The sequence below is a fragment of the Galeopterus variegatus genome, unplaced genomic scaffold (genome assembly GCF_000696425.1).
Source record: "Galeopterus variegatus unplaced genomic scaffold, G_variegatus-3.0.2 Scaffold8842, whole genome shotgun sequence".
Classification (NCBI taxonomy): Eukaryota; Metazoa; Chordata; class Mammalia; order Dermoptera; family Cynocephalidae; genus Galeopterus; species Galeopterus variegatus.
Genome location: NW_007734953.1, coordinates 45,591 through 64,800, shown reverse-complemented (window position 1 = coordinate 64,800; position 19,210 = coordinate 45,591).

Here is a 19,210-nt window from a genome sequence, read left to right as displayed (position 1 = left end):
GGGGCGGGCGCGGCGCCGAGGTTTGCGATCCCGTTGCCGGTCCCGGTTCGGTACGGGCGCGACACTGAGGGTTGCGATCCGTTGCCGGACACGAAAAAAGACAAAAAGAAAAAAAAAAATCAAAATAATGGAGATTTCCCCACTATCTGTGAACCCAACTTAGTGGCTGTATTAAAATAGCCTTCCATTTATTCATGCCTTCATTTATTTGATAAATGTTCATGAAGTCTTCATTAGGGGGCCAGCCACTTTATTTTTCAAATTAATGTCCAATTTGCAAATATCTTTGATATTTGCAAATTTCCTTGGACCCTAAAATAATTAGTAAGGAGAGTAAAATTTCACCCATGAAAAAACTGAACGTTAGGATTTAGCTTGGGAGCAAAGCCATCTACAGCATTTGCTGCCTGCTTGTCTCAAAGTGAATGCCTCAGTAAGTTTACTGGGAAGGACAAATTGTTGCTTGGCCATTGTAGAAACCATGATCTAAAAGTTGCCCAAACTCTTAAATATGGCTGACAAAGTCCTTCAAGATCTGTCCCTGGTGCATCATCGCTCCAGACTACCCACACCCGCCATCCATAGCTCTCTGTGCTTCTCCCAGGTCAAAGAATGTACCATTCCCTTTCTCACCTCCTACACATCACACAGACTGCTTGCAACACTTTTCCCACTTCCTTCTTCTCATCCTCCCCCCTCCCTCCTTCCTCTGGCTGACTACTGTTCATCTTTTAGGACTCACTTAAACTGGGGATCAGCCAAGATAGGCGAGGTCATGCTGCAGTAACAACTCCCAATCTCAGTAACTTAAAACAAGAGTTTGTTTCTCTTTCACACAAAGCCCTTTGCAGGCCTAGCTAACTCTCTAGCGCAGCTCCTTGGGATGGTTCAGGACTGCACCTCCATATGGGCATGTGCTTCCACAGTCACCGTAGCAGGGGAAAATAAGAGCCCGGTCTCATACTGACCAGCAATTGCTCTGGCCTAGAAGCAAACATGTCACTTACATTCACAACCCATTGGCAGAACAGTCACAGGGTCAAAGCCTTGCATAAAATCAAGGAGACAGAAACATAAAATCTTTCCATGGGTCAAAAATGACAAAAACCAGAATTATCAGTAAGCAGCATTAACATTTATCACAAGGTGAGTAATACTTCTACTGAGAAGCCTTCCATTGCCCTCTAAACAGATGGAACTGGTTTATTTAGGAGTCTCGACTGGTTGGTTTTGGGGGGGTTTTTTGTTTGTTTTGTCTACTTACTCCCTCCGCCTTCTTCCCTACTATGTAGCACGTCCTTAAAAACATCTTGATCTGTCACTTTTAATTATCAGAAAAATTTCCATTCAGCTTATTCAGTCCTCTTCACTCTCAAATTTCAATCTCAAGATCAATTTAAAACTCATCTTATTCCTCTACCCCTAGGTCAGGCTTGGTATGGAGGTAGAAATTTTAAAGTGGGGATGACATTGTTCAGTAAACTTTGACAGCATCAATAGCTGTAAGGAACAAGGTAATGTGATGTGGTGCTCTTTGTCTCACTCTACCTGGAGTCTATCTGTTCTAGAAATTCTGGAAGTGGGCCTCTTTATACACATTCCCTTTCTCCCTGTTGTAGGGACTAACTTCTCCAGGTGTTAGGATGAAGGAAACCAGCAAGTGGCCCTTTTCTTTACTGATGAAGTTGATGTCCCTCTTACCTGGTTTTCCCTGTTTCTCTGGCTAATACTGGCAGGCCAACAACAGACACCCTCAGCAGGCTGCCTGATACCTGAGCACATATGTGGGTCTTTCAGAGGACCAGTGCGAGTCCTCCCCACTGCATTTTTTTCCTGCCCTGGGAGACTTCACCTGGCCTACTTTCATTTCTATCCCTCACCTCCACAAAGACAGTCGACCCCTTAGCATCTTTCCGCAGGGTACTACTTTGGGGAAGGGAAGTACTACCAGCAACAAGGCTCAAGCCCAGCTACCTTGCAAGGTGTCCACTCAACCCACAGGAAGCTCTCAAATCCTCTCCACCCCAAATGGTGGGGAGCCAGGTGGGTCTGCCACTACCTCCTTGCTTAGCCCTGTCAGCTCTTGTTTATTCTCTTTGCCCTTCTTCAGGGAAGTCAGAGACAGATTGACAAGTCCAATGGCTAAGCCAGAATCCAACTGGAAGATGATATGTGAGTCCATCTTTCCTGTCAACAGTCACGTACAAGTGATTCTCTTGGCTCCGACACACACAGAGGACAGAGACCAGCCTCTCCTTCTGACACTGCACTAACTCCAAAGGCCTCCAACATCTCGCACTCCTGGTCATCTTATGCAGATTTGGGCAGCAGGGTGGGTCTGAAGTGACTGATACTCCTCAGCAAGCCCTGAGGTGGCTGTCCCTAACCTAAGAGAACTCCTTGACTTTAGAATGTGGGTGGGCTGCTTGGTGTCTTGTCTTCAGAATGGACACTATCAACAATCTAGGACATCAGGAAAAATCTCCCTGGACTTCATGGAGATAAGCACCCTTCACAAATGCTCCCAGAGTCTCAGAGATGCTTGAACGTGGACCCCCTTACATTGTGTGACACTTACTTGCTGAGTTATCTGTCTCCCCTGGACTAGCCACTCTTGGGACTTTCTGGCCTCATCCTGGAGCCCAACTCAGTGCCCACCACATGATGAGTGCTCAATAAGTACTTTTTGACAAGACAAGGCAAGCTAAGTTTATCGTGGGAAGGTTTTAAGAAAAATAAAACATTTTGAAAGAATTTGAAAAAGAAGATGTACCTGTTTTCAGAAAGAAAATGGAAGCTATTTCAAATAAGGGAAATGATTTGAGAGGTAGGTTTACAGATATAAAAATTCTGTGTCCATGAATATATTTAGGCATATTTAAATGAAACAAAATGATGATTATGTATTATATCAAGAAATGAGAAGTGCTTTATGGAATATATAGATAGTTTCATATATTAATTTGTGGTTTGGTAGAATCATCTGCCTCCATTGTATATATACAGTGAACATATAGTAAGCTGTCAATATCAAGAAATATGACCTCAATTGTTATGGTCAGACTAACCTCAGCCCACCTCCAGAATTTCTAGCATCGATAGACTCTTTAGGTAGAACGAAATGAAGAGCATCACACCATGTTACCTCATTCCTTATAGTTACTGATGCAATCAAGGTTTGTGAACAATATAATCTTCGCTTTAAGGTTACTATTGATTCTTTCCAGTAACTTAATATGTGCTGAGTGAATTCTGAAATCATTTAGGATTATAAATAAACAAAGTTTGAATGCCTTGACCATGGCTTATAAATTCCCAATTAAAAGCATTATTTTTGTTGAAATTCTCTGTATGCCTCTGTTTGGTGTTACATGTCTGGGGTCCTTTTGTGAGTATTCCAGACCAGATGTAATTTACCGGTAGTGGATAAGCATTTGTAAGTTACTCTCACAGAGATTTTTCCCAGAGTTCAGGAAAACATGCTTGTTTTGAACTATGTATATTTGAAACAGAAGAGTAAAGCAGATTTTCTGGATCACCTGTCTCCACAAGAAATTCTCTTCATGGATCATTCCATGCTGTTTGACTCCTTTGCAACTTTACATAATCAGTGGACTGCTTCATGACTGTTGTGAGAAATGGTAAGGCTTCAGTGTAGACTTGTTGGATTAATGGCATCTGCTTTTAGAAAGTTGCCAAGTGGGGCTCAACTAGGAATAGAGTTTTTCATTTAGACCTGTCCTTGACTGGTTGTGGTTGATGGTGACCTGCAGAACTTGGGTTAATTGAAGAATTTGGTTCACATCATTTCTGATTTCAAATTGCCATTCTTTCTCCGTCATGATTTTAGTGTAAGAATTTAAGCTGACATTTCATACAGCCTTGACTTTTCCTTTGGTGTTTCCTCAAATCCTTTTTTCTTAAAATCCTAAAAAAAGACTTCACATGTGGGCTTCTGGTCAAGATGGCAGAATAGACGGTCCCTAGTGTCACTTTCTCCCACAAATCAACCAATTTACAACTATTAAAAAGCAACGACAGCCAAACTGGGGCCGCTAGAGCTCAGGGGAAGAGGAGGAGAGACCTACAGAGTGCATGAAGGCAGGAGAAGCCATGATGAGAGAAAGGATCGTTCCCACCTTTTTGAGCCCTGACCACTCCAAGACTGGAGCTGGTGAGTGCACAGAGCAAGAGCTGGCAAAAGCCACAGCTGTGCCCTTTATATGAAGATACTTGGAGGTGGTAGAGGAGAAGAGGGCCTTGGTGGGCCCCAGGCAAGCAAGACCACTAGCAGGGTTTCCGTGGACCCACTTAGGAGCAAGGAGCCATAGAAACTGAAAAAAGGAACCATTCAGAGGCTGGTGAGTCATTGCAAGGGACCAGTGCATGGCTCATCCCATGGGAAGTGTTTGGAGCATGGGCAGTGGGAGAGAGGGGCACACAGGGGGAACATTGGGGCACAGCATGGACAGCTGATCTGCCCTCCCATCAGCACAGGACCACTTAGTGGATACTGGTCAGGAATATAGAACTGCAAGGGGTGCAGTTTGCTGAAAAGTCTGAGACCCAGACCAGAGATTCCCCACAACCCATGTGTTCTGGAATTCACAAGACCCAGAGGTGCTTACAAGGTCAACAATTAAAACCTGAGCTGCACAAAAAGCCTCCCCCAGAGAATCAGCAGCAAAACAGCAATTTAGCTCAACTACAGGACTCAAGTGTTGGTCCCCACAGGAAGTTCCCACATTTTAGAAGTAAGCAAAGGACAATAAATTAGTTCCAGTGCAGAGTTTAAGAGATGGGAACAGCGAATAATCCAACACAGAATTTAAAGAAAAAACAAAATGCCCACAGATCAGAGACAAAGTTTGATATTAACTATAAAGGTCTAACACCACCAAAGAACACCTTTAAAACCTAGAAGGATCAGAAACCCCTGGGCTCACAAGCCAGGGAAGGGGGAGGGCTGTGGATCTCAGCCACGCCCCCCTGATGACCACACCCAGCCCAGCAACGACCACCAGACCAATGACCACCAGACCACCACCAGAAGCGCCCCAGGCTCCCAAGCTGGGGCAGTGGGGGGCTAAGGGCCTCGGCCACAGCCCCTTCATATCCACAACCAGCCCAGTGATGACCACTGAACTGCTTCCAGAAATGCCCAGACTCCCAAGCCAGGGTATTGGGTGGCCAAGAGCCTCAGCCACACCCCCCAACATCTGCAACCAGCCCAGTATTGACCACTGATCCACCACTGGAAACACCGTGGGCTCCCGAGTTGGGGTGATGGGTGGCTGAAGGCTTCAGCCACACCCCCCTGACATCTGCATCCAGCCCAGGAATGACCGAGCCACCGCTGGAAGCCCCATGGTCTCCCATGAAGGAATGGGGGCATGCCATGGGCTTTGGACATGCCCCCCTCCTTCTTTCTTCTCCCACACTATTTCCATCCCCCTTCCCCTCTCGTTAGAATGTAAAAAAATAATTATATTAATAAATAAATAAATTTTAAAAAATTTTAAAAATTCACATAATTTTCTCAAGTATTTCATAGCACCACCCCATGATTTCTCCCCTTTGGCCTGTGTACACATTCTGTCATGAGGCAGTTAAAAATGAGGCAAGGAAGGGACAGCTCTTCAACCAAGCAGGCTGTTCATACTGTGGAGGAATTCTTGACTGATGCCTTTCGAGTCATCCCTTGCTATCTGAATCTCATTCATTCCTGAAAACACGTTGGAAAGAAAATCTTCATATAGAGGAAGCTTGTATCCTATTATATTAAATGGCAAAAATAAATGTTTTTCCAGCCCATACATAAGCCAACCAAGTTTCTCAAATATCACTAAAATACTTTTAAACCCATATATAATCATTAAACAAGGATTGCTACATAATGTAAACCATTTAAAATACCAATTACCTAATTATTTGTGTACAGTACTCCATTATATGGTGGGGCTGGTCTTTTCCAACTTTGGCATGCATCAAAATCATCTGTGGAGTTTGTTGAAGCACAGAATCCTGAGACCCAGAATTTCAGTCAGCAGGTCTGGAATTGGGACCAAGAATTAGCATTTTTAACGCACTCCCTGGTGATGCTGATCCTGCTGGTCCAGGACACTGGGACAAGGACTGCTGTAGAGTATGTGAATTCCATTTTTCTATCACATACACTGAGTATAATGAAATATAAATATGAGTATGAGGAAATATAAATAAACCATAGTAGAAGTAATATGTTCAAGATACTATGGATGAAGAATGCAAATTATACTTAGAGAAATGAAATAAAATAATATGGCAATTTTCAAATAATGGTATTGACTAATGGAAGAATTGCCTCAGCAGAGTCTGGTGGCCAGTGGAAGGACATGAAAGCTTCAGTCACAACTGGGGTTTGAGGGTGAGTAAAAGAATGAGTGGAATGGTAGATGTCTGGTGGATTCTTCACATCCTCCAAGTCCCAATGTGAGGAACTGGAAAACAGCTTTCTCGGATTGGTGTACAACACTCTGGAAGTGGGTGTGGCTTTGAACCACCCACTTCATTGTCTGAAGCTGTAGATGAAACAGCCTGAGGAGAACAAAAGCTGTCAAAGTGGACATCTGTTCATACTGTCTTTGCTTAAGGCTATTCAGTTCCTGATAGCATAAGACAGAGCTTATCACTTCATTTCTAGAATGTGGTTCTTCTTTTGATATCATGATCACACTCACTTGCTACAGCAATGGTGATAATGAACAAGTCCCATGGCATTTCCCCCACGCGGGTCCGAATGCTCAACATATAACGTTGCCAATCACACTCGCCAGATAGAACTTAAAGGAAAGGCTTTTTATTTCAGAAGACATTGACTGGGAGGCAGAGGGTGAAGTCCCAACTGTCTCCCCAATCAGCTGAGGACTTGGGTTTATATAGGTAAATCTATCGGGTGAGACAGGATGCTTTGAGGGATGTATACAGGATGTAGGATGTCTTCACATGTGATGGGCAGATGCTTCCTGCTTTGTAAGACAGGATGCTTTGAGGGATGTATCAGGCAAGACAGGATGTCTGCTTTTGATACCATCTTAATCATTAAAGGCGAGCTATAAAGGGAAAACGAAGTTAGTTCTATCGTGTATACACAAGTGTGGGGAGTTTTCTACATTTACAATGGTTTTGTAGGTATGATCTACAATTTCTTTTGAAGACTCAGCAATGAGTATTCATGGCTCCACTTTCCTCCCTTTCCTCCAAATGACAATGAACATGAAGCTGAATGAGTCTGACTTTCTGAGAAGGCATTTCACTTAATAATCGGGAGTGCTAATCTGCATGTTGATGGCACATTCAGAAAACATTGTCCCTATCAGGCAGCAGCTGAGATAGGTCTGCAACACAATCGACATCTTCTTATGTGGACTCGCTTGCAACTTAAACAGGTTTTCTGGCATTTGCTTGCTGATTTGCAGTAGCAGGTTTCTTGTTTCAGATGATAAATCTAGAATGAAAATGTTTTTAAGTAGTTGTAATGAGTAGTTGGATAGTGAGAGTTCAGATAGTGGGGGAACACCTGGATAAATTAAACCATTACTGCGTGGCAGGCATAGGCCTGGGTGCTTGGTATATAGTGATTAATACAATAAATATGGTGCTGCCTTCATGACCTTATAGTTAGCAAGTGAGAGAGAGACAATAAATAAGCAAACAGATAAAATATATACCACTACAAAGTGTGGTAAAGACTGAGAAAGGAAAATGACAGGATGCTATTAGAAACAATAATGTAGGGATAGGAAGGGAGAAAGGCCATCTGAAAAGGTAACATTTTGTTCTTGTTTTGTCTTTTATGGAACATTTTGTTTTGAGTTTTCCATAGAAATATTTAAAGTATAAAAAAGTACCAAGAGGAAAATAACAACCGCCCACATTTCTACCATCCAGAAATAACCTCGACATTTTGGCATTGCTACTTCCAATTACAGTTAGGAAAAGATCTATTTCACTGCTGGGAGAGGCAGTGAATTTAATGGAGAACTGGGGGTGGCCTGGCTCAGTCTAGTTACTGTGGCTAAGGAGTGAAGGGAAGTGATAGAAAGGATACGGTCTAGAAAGGACTTGGCACTGACTGAGAAATGGCTGAAAGAGAGGGAAGCAAATAGGATGAACCCCGGGTGTTTGGTGTAATCAAGTGGGTGATGATGATGCTATTAGGGAGATGGGAAGGAGGCGTGGAATACGGTGGAAGTGGGGAAAGGAGACCAAGAATTCAGTAACTTATAGGTGTACATGGCGTACAAATGGTGCTGTCAAACAGGCCATTGGAGAAAAGATTCTGGGGCACAGAGAGAAGATATTAATTTGAGATGTTGCATATAGATGCTATTTAAAGCCAGGAAAATAGAAGAGATCACCTGGCGGAAAATTCAGAAGAGGAGAAAAGGGGCCAGGACTGAGCCCCAAGTAAAGCCAACATGAATGAGTTAGAGGAAGAGCGATGGGGCTAAAAGAATGAAAATGCCTAGCCACGGGGGTAGGAGGAAAAGCTGATAAAGTCTGTAGTAGGCAGAATAGTGGCCCCAAGATATCCACACCCTAATTCCCGGAACCTGTGATAGTTGTTACCTTACCTGGCAAAAGGGACTTTGCAGATAGAGTTAAAGTCATGTGCCTTAAAATAGGGAGATCACCCAGGATTACCCAGCTGGACCCAATGTAACCACATGGGTCCTTGAAAGTGGAAGAGGGAGGCAGAAGAGGTGGTCAGAGATGTGAGGATGAAAGAAGAGGCAGGAGAGAGTCTAAGTGCTAAGGAACCTGACCCACCATTGCTGGCTTTGAAGATGGTGGAAGGGGTCTGCGAGCCAAGGAATGCTGGGAACGGCCCTCAACTGACAGCCCGCAGGAAACTTGCTGTGGGACCCTACAACCACCTTGAACTGAATTCTGCCTACAACCTCAATGAGCTTGGAAGCAGATTCTTCCCCAGAACTTCTGGAAAGGAACCCAGCTCTGCCAATACCTTGATTTTAGCCCCATGAGGCCCATGCCAGACTCCTGACCTACAGAACTGTAAGATAATACATCATGTTGTTTTAAACCCCTAAATTTGTAGTAAATTGTTATGGCAGGTGTAGGGAACGTGAAGGAAAATGGTCAGGGCCCCTCAGATGTTCAGAATCTTGCCGAGCATTTGTTGTAAATATGCATGTGCGCCCAGGTGTTCCTTGGTTATTGTCTAATGTAATTGTGCATGTGTACCCAGTGTGCTGGGTTATGGACTTAAGTATAAAGGACGAGCAGCTCTGATCCACAGCACACCCCACCCCCAGGATGGCCCCAGTGGCCGCAGCTGCGGCTGAAGGCTGTTGCTGCCAGTGCCTCTGGGAAGCTCCGAGAGGGCCACCGCCGCTGCTGCTTCTGCTGCTACTGAGGACTGAGCTCATGTCACCTGCTCATGGCTCTCGGGATCTTTGCCAATTACCTATAGCACGGAGCTGCATGTGAGGGGTCTGGTGACCCAGCCTGTGCAACGGGTTTGAAGGGTTTGAGCCCTAGCCTTGACAATACAAATGGAAACGTAGTATAACTGAAATAATGAAACGTTTTGGCTTTAGTTATGAATTGCTTTAACAATACAATTGTCTGTAGCAATACAGCAGTTGGTGCTCAAAAAAAATTAGCTATTATTTTCCTTTTTGAGACTGTCTTCCTGTTTAACAAATGAAAGTATTGCTTCTCTCATTTGTGGCATAGGTGAGTCCTTACAAGGTATAACTAAACTACCCGTAGCAGACAGTGTCAGAGGCAATGGTTGATGGGTCTTCTGTTATGTCAGCCTTTCTTAATTAATTGGTTGGCAGTTTGGGGTTTTCTATGGAAATGTTAAAAGTACAAAAAAGTACCAAGAAGAAAATAACAACCCGCATGCTGCACAAGGTATGTTACCTGTCTCCTTACCTCAGTCGTGTCTAGGACTTCTTAGTCCATCATCAGAATTCCTATCCCTGGCTAATTCCTCATGTTCAGAGAAGCAAAGAGGAGCTGCATACACAGAACCAGAAGTGGTGAGATAGTTGTGCTCCCTGCCTAAATGTCAGGCTCTAATGATTATTTCTTGCCTGTTGTTCCCATGACAAGGATAATGTCATAGTTCTTGACAGCTGGAATTTACTCATCTATTAAACAGAGCCCTCCAGGGACAACCTGCAGTCCCTTTGTCTTAGAGCAGTGCTTCTCAAGCCTGGCTGCACATTAAAAGCAGATGGGAAGATTTTTAAAAATACTGGTACTCAGGCCCCACTGTAAACCAATTGAACCAGAACCTCCAGGCATGGGACACTTTGAAAGCACTTGGGTGATCCAAAATGCAGTGATGTTGGAGAAGCACAGCCTTAGAGACTTTCCCCTCCACTCACTTGGTCTCCTGAGGGTAGGGGAGGCCCCCTTCATGTCTATTAAAACCTGAACGTTTCAGAGCTAATGGACAGAGGCTCCACAGCTCCACAGTGCAAAGCACTTCCATGGAGACATCTGGAGACGAACGTCTCCACATAGGAATGGAGGTCTCAGCTGCAGCTGCCTTCAGTGGTGATACTGTGCTCCGGGTCATCTGGGAGACAGGAAGTGGCTAATGCTCGGCAGGCAAAGGTATTTCACTCTTTCTTTCATAAGCTTTATTCAAGATGCTCAATTTTTTAACTAAGCTAGAAAAGTTTATTGATTCTACTTTCACAACGTGGCAGACAAAATGCTATCTACACGCCTTTGTCAGCTCAGGCTGCTATAACAAAATACCATAGACTGGGTGACAAATAGCAGGCATTTATTTCTTATGGTTCTGGAGGCTGATAAGTCTAAAATCAAGGTGTGCACAGATTTGGTTCCCAGTGAGGACCGGATTCCCGGCTTGTAGATGGCCATCTTCTTGCCATGTCCTTACATGGAAGGGAGAAGAATCTCTGAGGTCTCTTCTCCTTCATATAAGGCTACGACTTCTGTCATGGGGACCACATCCACATAACCACATCTAAACCTAATTACCTCCCAAAGGCCCCACCTCCAAATACCATCACATTGGGATTAGGATTTCAACACATGAACTTTGGGGGGACACAAACATTCAGTCCATGGCATCCTATAATTTCCTGAGAATCTGTGAATTAGAATGAACAGTGTCCTCTAGGTACCCAAGGAACCCAAATAGCCAGACCTTCATTGGAAAGGAAACCTCTTTGGAGTCCTTGGCTAAGACTGACAGGGGGTTGCTGTGGTAGGAAGAATGCCTTGGATTGAATGTCCCCCAAAACTTAATTTCAATTGTAACTGTTGAGGATGGGAAATCCTATTACAGTAATTGAAAGGTGGGGCCTTGAAGAGGTGATTAGATTATGAGGACCCTACCATAGCGAATGGTTTAATGGTGGTTGTGGTTCTGAAGGCTTTAAAAGGAGAGTGCTTAAGAAGCTCGTTCTCTCTCTCTCTCTCTCTCTCTCTCTCTCTCTCTCTCTCTCTCTCTCTCTCTCTCTCCCAGTTTCAGGTATTTATGTTATAAGCAACAGAAACAGATGAATATGCCTGAGGAACCCAAATAGCCAGACTTTAATTGAAAAGGAAGCCTCTTTGGAGTTCTTGGCTAACACTGACATGGGATTGCTGTGGTAGGCATAATGTCCCCCAAAATGTGTCGATGCCCTAATCCCTGGAACCTGTAAATATGTTACATTACATGGCAAAAGGGGCTTTGCAGAAGTGATTAAGGCTATGGGCCTTAAAATAGGAAGATTATTCTGGATTACCCAGGGGAGGCCAATCTAATCACATGGGTCCTTAAAAGCAGAGAATCTTCTCTGGCTGGAAGCAGAAGAAATGCTGCAAGAGGGGAAGTCAGACGGACTTGAAGCAGGATAACTACTCTGTGTACCATCATGGGAATGAAGATGGGGGCAATGTGATGAGGGATGCAGGCAGCCTCGAGGGCCTGCGAGAGGTTCGTGGATGACAGCCAGCAAAAAAAGGGGTGGGGGGCAGATTTCAACCCTCTAACTACAGGCAACTGTGTTCTACCAACATGAATGATCTTGGAAGCAGATTGTTTTCCAGAGCCTCCAAAAAAGAGCTCAGGCCACCTGGCATCTTGATTTCAGCCTTGTGAGGCCTAGAACAGAGGAACAAGGGGAGCCCACCCAGACTTCTCACCTACGGAACTATGAGTTGATAAACTTGTGCTGTTTTAAACTGCTAAATTTCTGGTAATTTTTAAGGCAGCAATAGAAAACTAATACAACCGCCAAAGCAGTTTTGAGTTACTATCCCATTGATAAACAATTTTAATGACAATGACTTTGATGGTTGAACATAAACCGTAAGTTGAGATATGAGAAACCCGGCAAGTTTTGGCAGTCAATTTACTCCTTGAACATTTAGCCTGACTACTGACTCGCCAAAGATGAGTTGTGACGGTGACAACTTGGAAAATGTTTGTTTCCACAAAGTCCTCAAAGACAATAAAGGAAAATGCTGATGGGTGTCAGAAATTGTATCTGTCCAGCCATGTTGTAGTCATATGAAACAGAGCTATGACTATCGAAAAATAATGGTTGAAATAAAATGCATGAATTTGGAAAAGAGATTTAACCATCATCATGATGATTTTCTCCTATAATAGACCTACAAGAACAATAGGCTTTTGAGCAATTTATCTTGCTCCTTGCCCATGGATGTTATGCTAAGCAGCTGGGCATATCCCCAGCCCTTATGGTCTTAATTTCCCAGCATCAGATTTCTAGCTCCTGGCCAGTGGTCCCACTAGGAAATGCCTGCATTCTGAAATCACAGCATGAACCTCTAAAAGATTTCCTTGTAGGCATATTTTATTACCTCCAACAACAGAAACCAACTCTACTTACCTTAGGCAGAAAATGGATCTATTGCAATTTATTGAATAGCTCATGAAATTAACAGGAAGTTTGGAGAATCGGCTCTGTAAATGGGCAAGAAACAAAGGAAGCTGGGCAGTTTGAACCACTCTAAAATTACAGCATAGAAAGAGTCTATTAAAGAAGCCACCTCTGAGCCATGGATGTTATGCCTGACCTGTCACCTCTGGATGCTGGTTACAATGGCTAAAGCTGCAAAGAATCCTAAATGATTCTCCATTTCTAACTCCAGATCCAAAATCCCACGTGGAAGGATGTAAATTTTCTCAGGTTAGGTAATATGGAAAAAAAAAATCCAGTCCTAAGGGTGGAGAAAAGTACTTACTTTAGTTTCCCTAGTAGGAGGTAGGATTCTTCTCCCTTCCAACACTTACTGCAGGCCACTCCCCAGACATAAAAGGGTGCAAGGTGTGCAGGACTCTCCACCCTGGTCAACATCCCTGAAGACTCTTCTCATACTTTTCATACGTGTGTGTGTATATTTTCTCACTTCAAATAGTACAACCTACCCCATTCCCAAAGAAAATAACCCAGTATTTCATCAGTTACTTCTTCTGGCCCCTCATCCAAAGTATCTGAGGGATACTATTTTTTGTCCAAATCCCTTCTTAACTACCAGCACAGTCTATAAATCATAGTGGGGTAAAGGAAGAGGAAAGAAAGGGCAATCACTTAAAATATGTAAATATGTACATGGCACAGCAAGGAAGAAAATCTGAGTAGAGCTTCTCGTTCTTGTTTTTACTCCTGATGATGAGGTCTTTCTGACTTCCCTCCTCCTTTAACCATTCCCTGTCCCCATTACCTTCAGCCCACCTTGGCTGGCTGCAATGGTATGCTGATAAATGTTTAACAATAATAAAAACATAAATTTTACTGATGTACAGAAAATTTAGTGCACAATGTACAAGTAATAAAATATGCAATGTTTTTATTGTAAATTCCATAGAGCCAATTTATTGTCAAAGACTGACTTACAAATAAATCAACCGGACCACAAATAGAGGCTTGATTACTACCCAATTTGCTCAAAAAGTTGCTCACATCATTAACTGATGAGTGTAGTTCTGACATGGATATTGGTTAATAATCTTGCTTGTATTAACAGGTAAGATGAAAGTTTAAAAAGTAATATATGATAGAACGTCCCTTGTTCATCAGTGATGTGCCTTACTGCTTTACTGAATCAGATCAGTTTTCAAACATTGGAAGAATATTTCCTCAAATTTTTGTGCTGTTCACCATGAAATGGCTACAGATACAACCTGGTCTTAAGTTTAATCTGCATTATTAACATTTGCCCCATCACTTTCTTATGTCTAGACAATGAACAAAAGATATCATGACTTCATCTCTTTTAAAAATACATAAACCGGCCGGAAGCTCCCGGTCCTCGGGCGCGGGGCAGTCGGTCGTCTGGAAGGGCCGGGGTAGGGTGCGCAGTCGGCGGGCGGGCGACAGCGGGGTGGGAGCCCCGGCGAGTCCGCAGAAAAGGACGGCGCAGGGGGCCGCTGGGACGTGGAGCCGGGACCTGACCCCGAAGCGGCTCCGCCCTGAGTGCAGCTCTCTGGCCACGCCTCCAGGTCTGGCGTGCCAGTGTGGCAAACGGGCGGCCCATGGGTCCTCTGCCCTTTCTCAGACAACATTCCTGAACTAGCAGCGGCCCTGAGTTCTGTGCACACCGCGAACGCTTTCCCACTCAGTTCCCCTTAAGCTGTTGTCACCTCCTCTAGGAAGTCCTCCCGGATTTCCTTAGCCTGGGCCCCCCTCTTTGTTCCCACTGCAACTGTCCTTCCGTGCATTGAAGTGGGGAGGGCGCTCCTCGCACACGGAGATTAAACTCCAGACAATTACCTGTCCAAGGGCCCTGCAGGATCGCCCTGGCCATACTGCCCTTTACCTGTGCTGTTCCTGCTTTCCCTTCAGCTGTCACCTCCTCAGGGCACCCTCCTGGGGTGTGAGGAGCCTTGAGTGGATGGGATGGGGCTGACTGGGTCTGGGGAGCCCTGACCAGCCCCTTTAGAAACATGCATTGGCATTAAAACAATTTTTAATTTTTTGAAGTTGCAATGGTAACAAAAGGACATTGCAAAGCAAATTCAGATGGTATGCAGACATTTTATAAAGGAAAAAATGGGCGTCCAATTCCTTTCCCCACAATTGTCAGCCTGGCATTTGTTCTTTTCGACCCTTTTTTGAACATATTTAACAGTAATGCCCATGCACACACACAAACACCCGCAGAGGTTTGTTTTAAAATTCTAACGTGGCCGGCCCAGTGGCACACTGCTACAGTGCGCCGCTTGGGAGCGCAGTGGCGCTCCTGCCGAGGGTTCGGATCCCACATACAGACCGGTTCCCGCTCACTGGCTGAGCGAGGTGCGGGTGCAACACTGAGGGTTGCGATCCCGTTGCCGGTCCCGGTCCGGTACGGGCATGACACTGAGGGTTGCGATCCGTTGCCGGACACGAAAAAAAGGGAAAAAAAATAAAAATAAAAAAAAAATAAAATAAAATTCTAACGTAATGGGATCTTTTTGGAGGAGGAGGGCCCCAGCTTACATTTTTGTTCAGCATTATAGGCTGGACATCTCTCCTTGTCAACTGGGTCCTGGCTAGTCGAACTAAGCCTCTAGTCCCTGTAGGAGTCTGCCATGGGAGAAGGAAGGCCTTCCAATGCAGGAGCCACCTGTTGCCATTCAGGCTCCTGCTGGCTGCATTGCAACTGCCCCCAACTGACTTGCCCTTCCGTTCTGTCCCCCATGTAGCTCTTCCTCACGCCCCTCAGACCTTCACTGGACACTGACCCTCTGCTAGTTCCCACCAGCAGCTCTGCTTTGCCAATGGTGGGATTCTCTCAGTTTGTTAGACACTGGGCACAACCACACCACCTGTCCCCAGAAACAATCCTCCTGGCCTGGCACTGGTGACAGCGCTCTCTGCCCTGCCAGTCTGGCCTGAGCACAGGTATGCTTGATTTTCTCTTGTCCAGATTCCCAGCACCAGGCATCCTCTTTTTTTTTTTGGCAGCTGGCCAGTGGGGGAATCCGAACCTTTGACCTTGGTTGACACTGTGCTCTAACCAACTGAGCTAATTGGCCAGCTGCCTCAGGCATCCTCTTGAGGGTACAGATCGGGAGATACCCCCTGCCCAGTTTACCACCTGGTCAGGACGTGGAGGAGCCTGGGGAGCCAGGTCTTCAGACAGTTTCCACCACAACAGTGGCATTGCAGGGTGTGGGCAGGTGGAGGGATGTCGGAAGCCCATGGCCTTGACTGGGTGGGTGTGTGTCCAGGCAGGTGGTGTGTGTTTCTTGAGTGAGGATTAGGGAAACTGGCCTCCCACCTTGCTACGACAGACAACCCAGCACCCCTAAAGCAGGAAGGGCTTGTGGTGATCAAGATGGAGGAGGATGAGGCCACCCCAGGGGAGCCTGGACCCCTGTCTGACCCTCAGGCCCTGACGCTGCCACCTGAGGTCAACAGGGAAACCCAGCAGTGCTTCTCCAGCTTCTGCTATGAGGAGGTGGCTGGCCCTCGAGAGTCCCTAGCCCACGTGCACGAGCTGTGCTGCCAGTGACTGGCCCGAGGTGCACTCCAAGGAGCAGATGCTGGAGCTGCTGGTGCTGGAGCAATTCCTGGGTGTGCTGCTGCCTGACACCCAGGTCTGGATGGAGTCCCAGTGTCCTGAAAGCGGGGAGGAGGCTGTGGTGCTGGTGGAGGACCTTGCCCAGATGTTGCAGGAGACTGGTGAGCCACAGGGATCCAGGGGACTTGTCAGGAGGCCTGGGGCAGGGGAATGTGTGAGGGGACACAGTTCACGACCTGGGACCTGAGTGTTCCCCTGCCCCATCTGTCTAGGCTGTCAGTGTCCCTACGTTAGGGAGAAAGACTTAGAAGCTGGAACACATTTGGGGCCTTTTGCAACCTCTGAGCCCTCCAAAGGCAAGAGCTTGAAGTTGGTGTGACTTCCCACCTCTTACGGTGCATCCAGCCTGTGTTCCCTGCATTTCTCCTTCCCCACAAGGTCTCTGAGTGCCTACCACATGTCAGGCCTTACGGATACAGTGCGGAAGTACACAGGTAAGGCTCCAATGTTGGGTGTGTATATATTTATGATTGTTCTGTCTTCTTGATGGATAGATCCTTTCATCATTATATAGTGGCCTTCTTTATCTCTTTTTATGGTTTTTGGTTTAAAGTCTATTTTATCTGATATAAGAATAGCTACTCCAGCTCATTTTTTGTCTCTATTTGTATGGTATATTTATTTCCATCCTTTCACTCTTAGTCTACGTGTCTCCACAGGTGAGGTGAGTCTCTTGAAGGCAGCATATTGTTGGGTCCGTATTTTTAATCCAGTCAGTTAGTCTGTGTCCTTTGAGTGGGGAATTTAATCCTTTTAGATTATTACTGAAAGGGGTTGATTTACTCCTGGCATTCTATTGATTTTTGTTTTTTTGTTTTTTTGTTTTTTCCTTTTTTTGTCTTTTCCTTTTGTCCCGGACCGGGACCGGCAACGGGATCGCAACCCTCGGTGCTGCTCCCGCGCCTCGCTCAGCCAGTGAGCAGGAACCGGTCTGCATGTGGGATCCGAACCCTCGGCGGGAGCGCCGCCACACTTCCCAAGTGGCGCACTATCGCAGTGCACCACCGGGCCGGCCCCTGATTTTTGTTTTGATGTCTTAAGTATCTTTTGTTCCTTTCTTTCTGATTTATTGTTTGTCTTCTGTGTTTGTTGGTTTCTTGGGCTAGTAGATAAACTTTTTTTCTCTTTATTGTTAGCATTTTTATTTTACTGGCGGGACTTGTTCTTTTTTGAGTGATGGTTGATTTTTCAGGTACCAAACTTACTACTCCCTTGAGAATTTCTTGTAAGGCTGGTCATGTGGTAGTGAACTCCCGCAGTTTTTGTTTGCCAGAGAAGTATACTATTTGTCCTTCGTTTCAGAGGGGGAGCCTCGCTGGCTAAAGTATTTCTGGCTGGCAATTTTTGTCTTTTAGAATTTTGAATATATCATCCCATTCCTTTCTGGCTTTTAGGGTTTCTGATGAAAAGTCTGATGTTAGTCTGATTGGGGCTCCCTTATAGGTGATTTGATGCTTCTCTCTTGCTGCTTTTAAGATTCTCTCTTTGTCTTTGAATTTTGCTGATTTGACAATAACATGTCTTGGAGAAGACCTTTTTGGGTTGAATATATTTTGGATCTTTGAGCCTCTGGAATCTGAAAATCTGTGTCTTTCCTTATACCTGGGAAGTTTTCTGCTATTATTCCATTGAACATGTTTTAAATGGCATTTCCTTTCTATTCTCCTTCTGGAATACCCATGATTCTGATATTTGATGACTTAAGGTTGTCTGTTATCTCCCTAAGATTATCTTCCATTTTTAAAATTCTTTTTCTTTTTTCTGGTCTTCCTGTGTTAATTCTAACAGCCCGTCTTCAAGGTCAGAAATTCTCTCTTCTGCTTGTTCTAGCCTGCTGGTTAGACTCCCTGTTGTGTTTCTTATCTCATTGAATGAATCCTTCAGCTCCACAAGCTCTGCTACATTCTTTTTCAGTGCATTGATTTCTTTGTAAATGTCTTCTTTCAGTCCTATATACTTTTTCTCATTTCATTGTGTTGTCTGAGTTTTCTTGTATCTCATTTAGTTTCCTTAGAATTGTTGCTCTAAATTCCTTGTCAGTCATTTCAAAGACTTCTTGTTCTATAGGATCTAGAGCTTGAGAGTTATTATTTTCCTTTAGTGCTGTCCTACTTTCTTGATTTTTCATGTTTCTGGTATCTTTCCTTTGGTGTTTAGTCTTTGTGGCAGGGGGTTTCTCAGTCCACTCCTTCCTCCCTGGTGTCTAGCCTGGATCCCGCAGGGACTGTAAATTCAGTGTGGCTGCCTTGGGGCCTGTGGGACTGGTGGCTCTCAGGCCTCTCTGGATGGTGGAGACTGGCCTGGGTTGGGGGGTATCCTATTTTCCCATGAATTTTTTGAAGTACACTCATATATCATCCCAAGAAGACTATTTCTACAAAGGGTATTTATAAATTGTAAAGTCCTATATGGATGTAAAATCAACTATAATTATTATAATTATCAACACCAACTGGAATTCCAAAAGTCAAGTTTGCCTTAGATCATCAAAGGAGGTTTATTAAATAAAACACTATTTCTTTTTTTTTTTTTTTTTTTGTCTTTTGTCTTTTTCCGTGTCCGGCAACGGATCGCAACCCTCAGTGTTGCCCCCGCACCGGACCGGGGACCGGCAACGGGATCGCAACCCTCGGTGCTG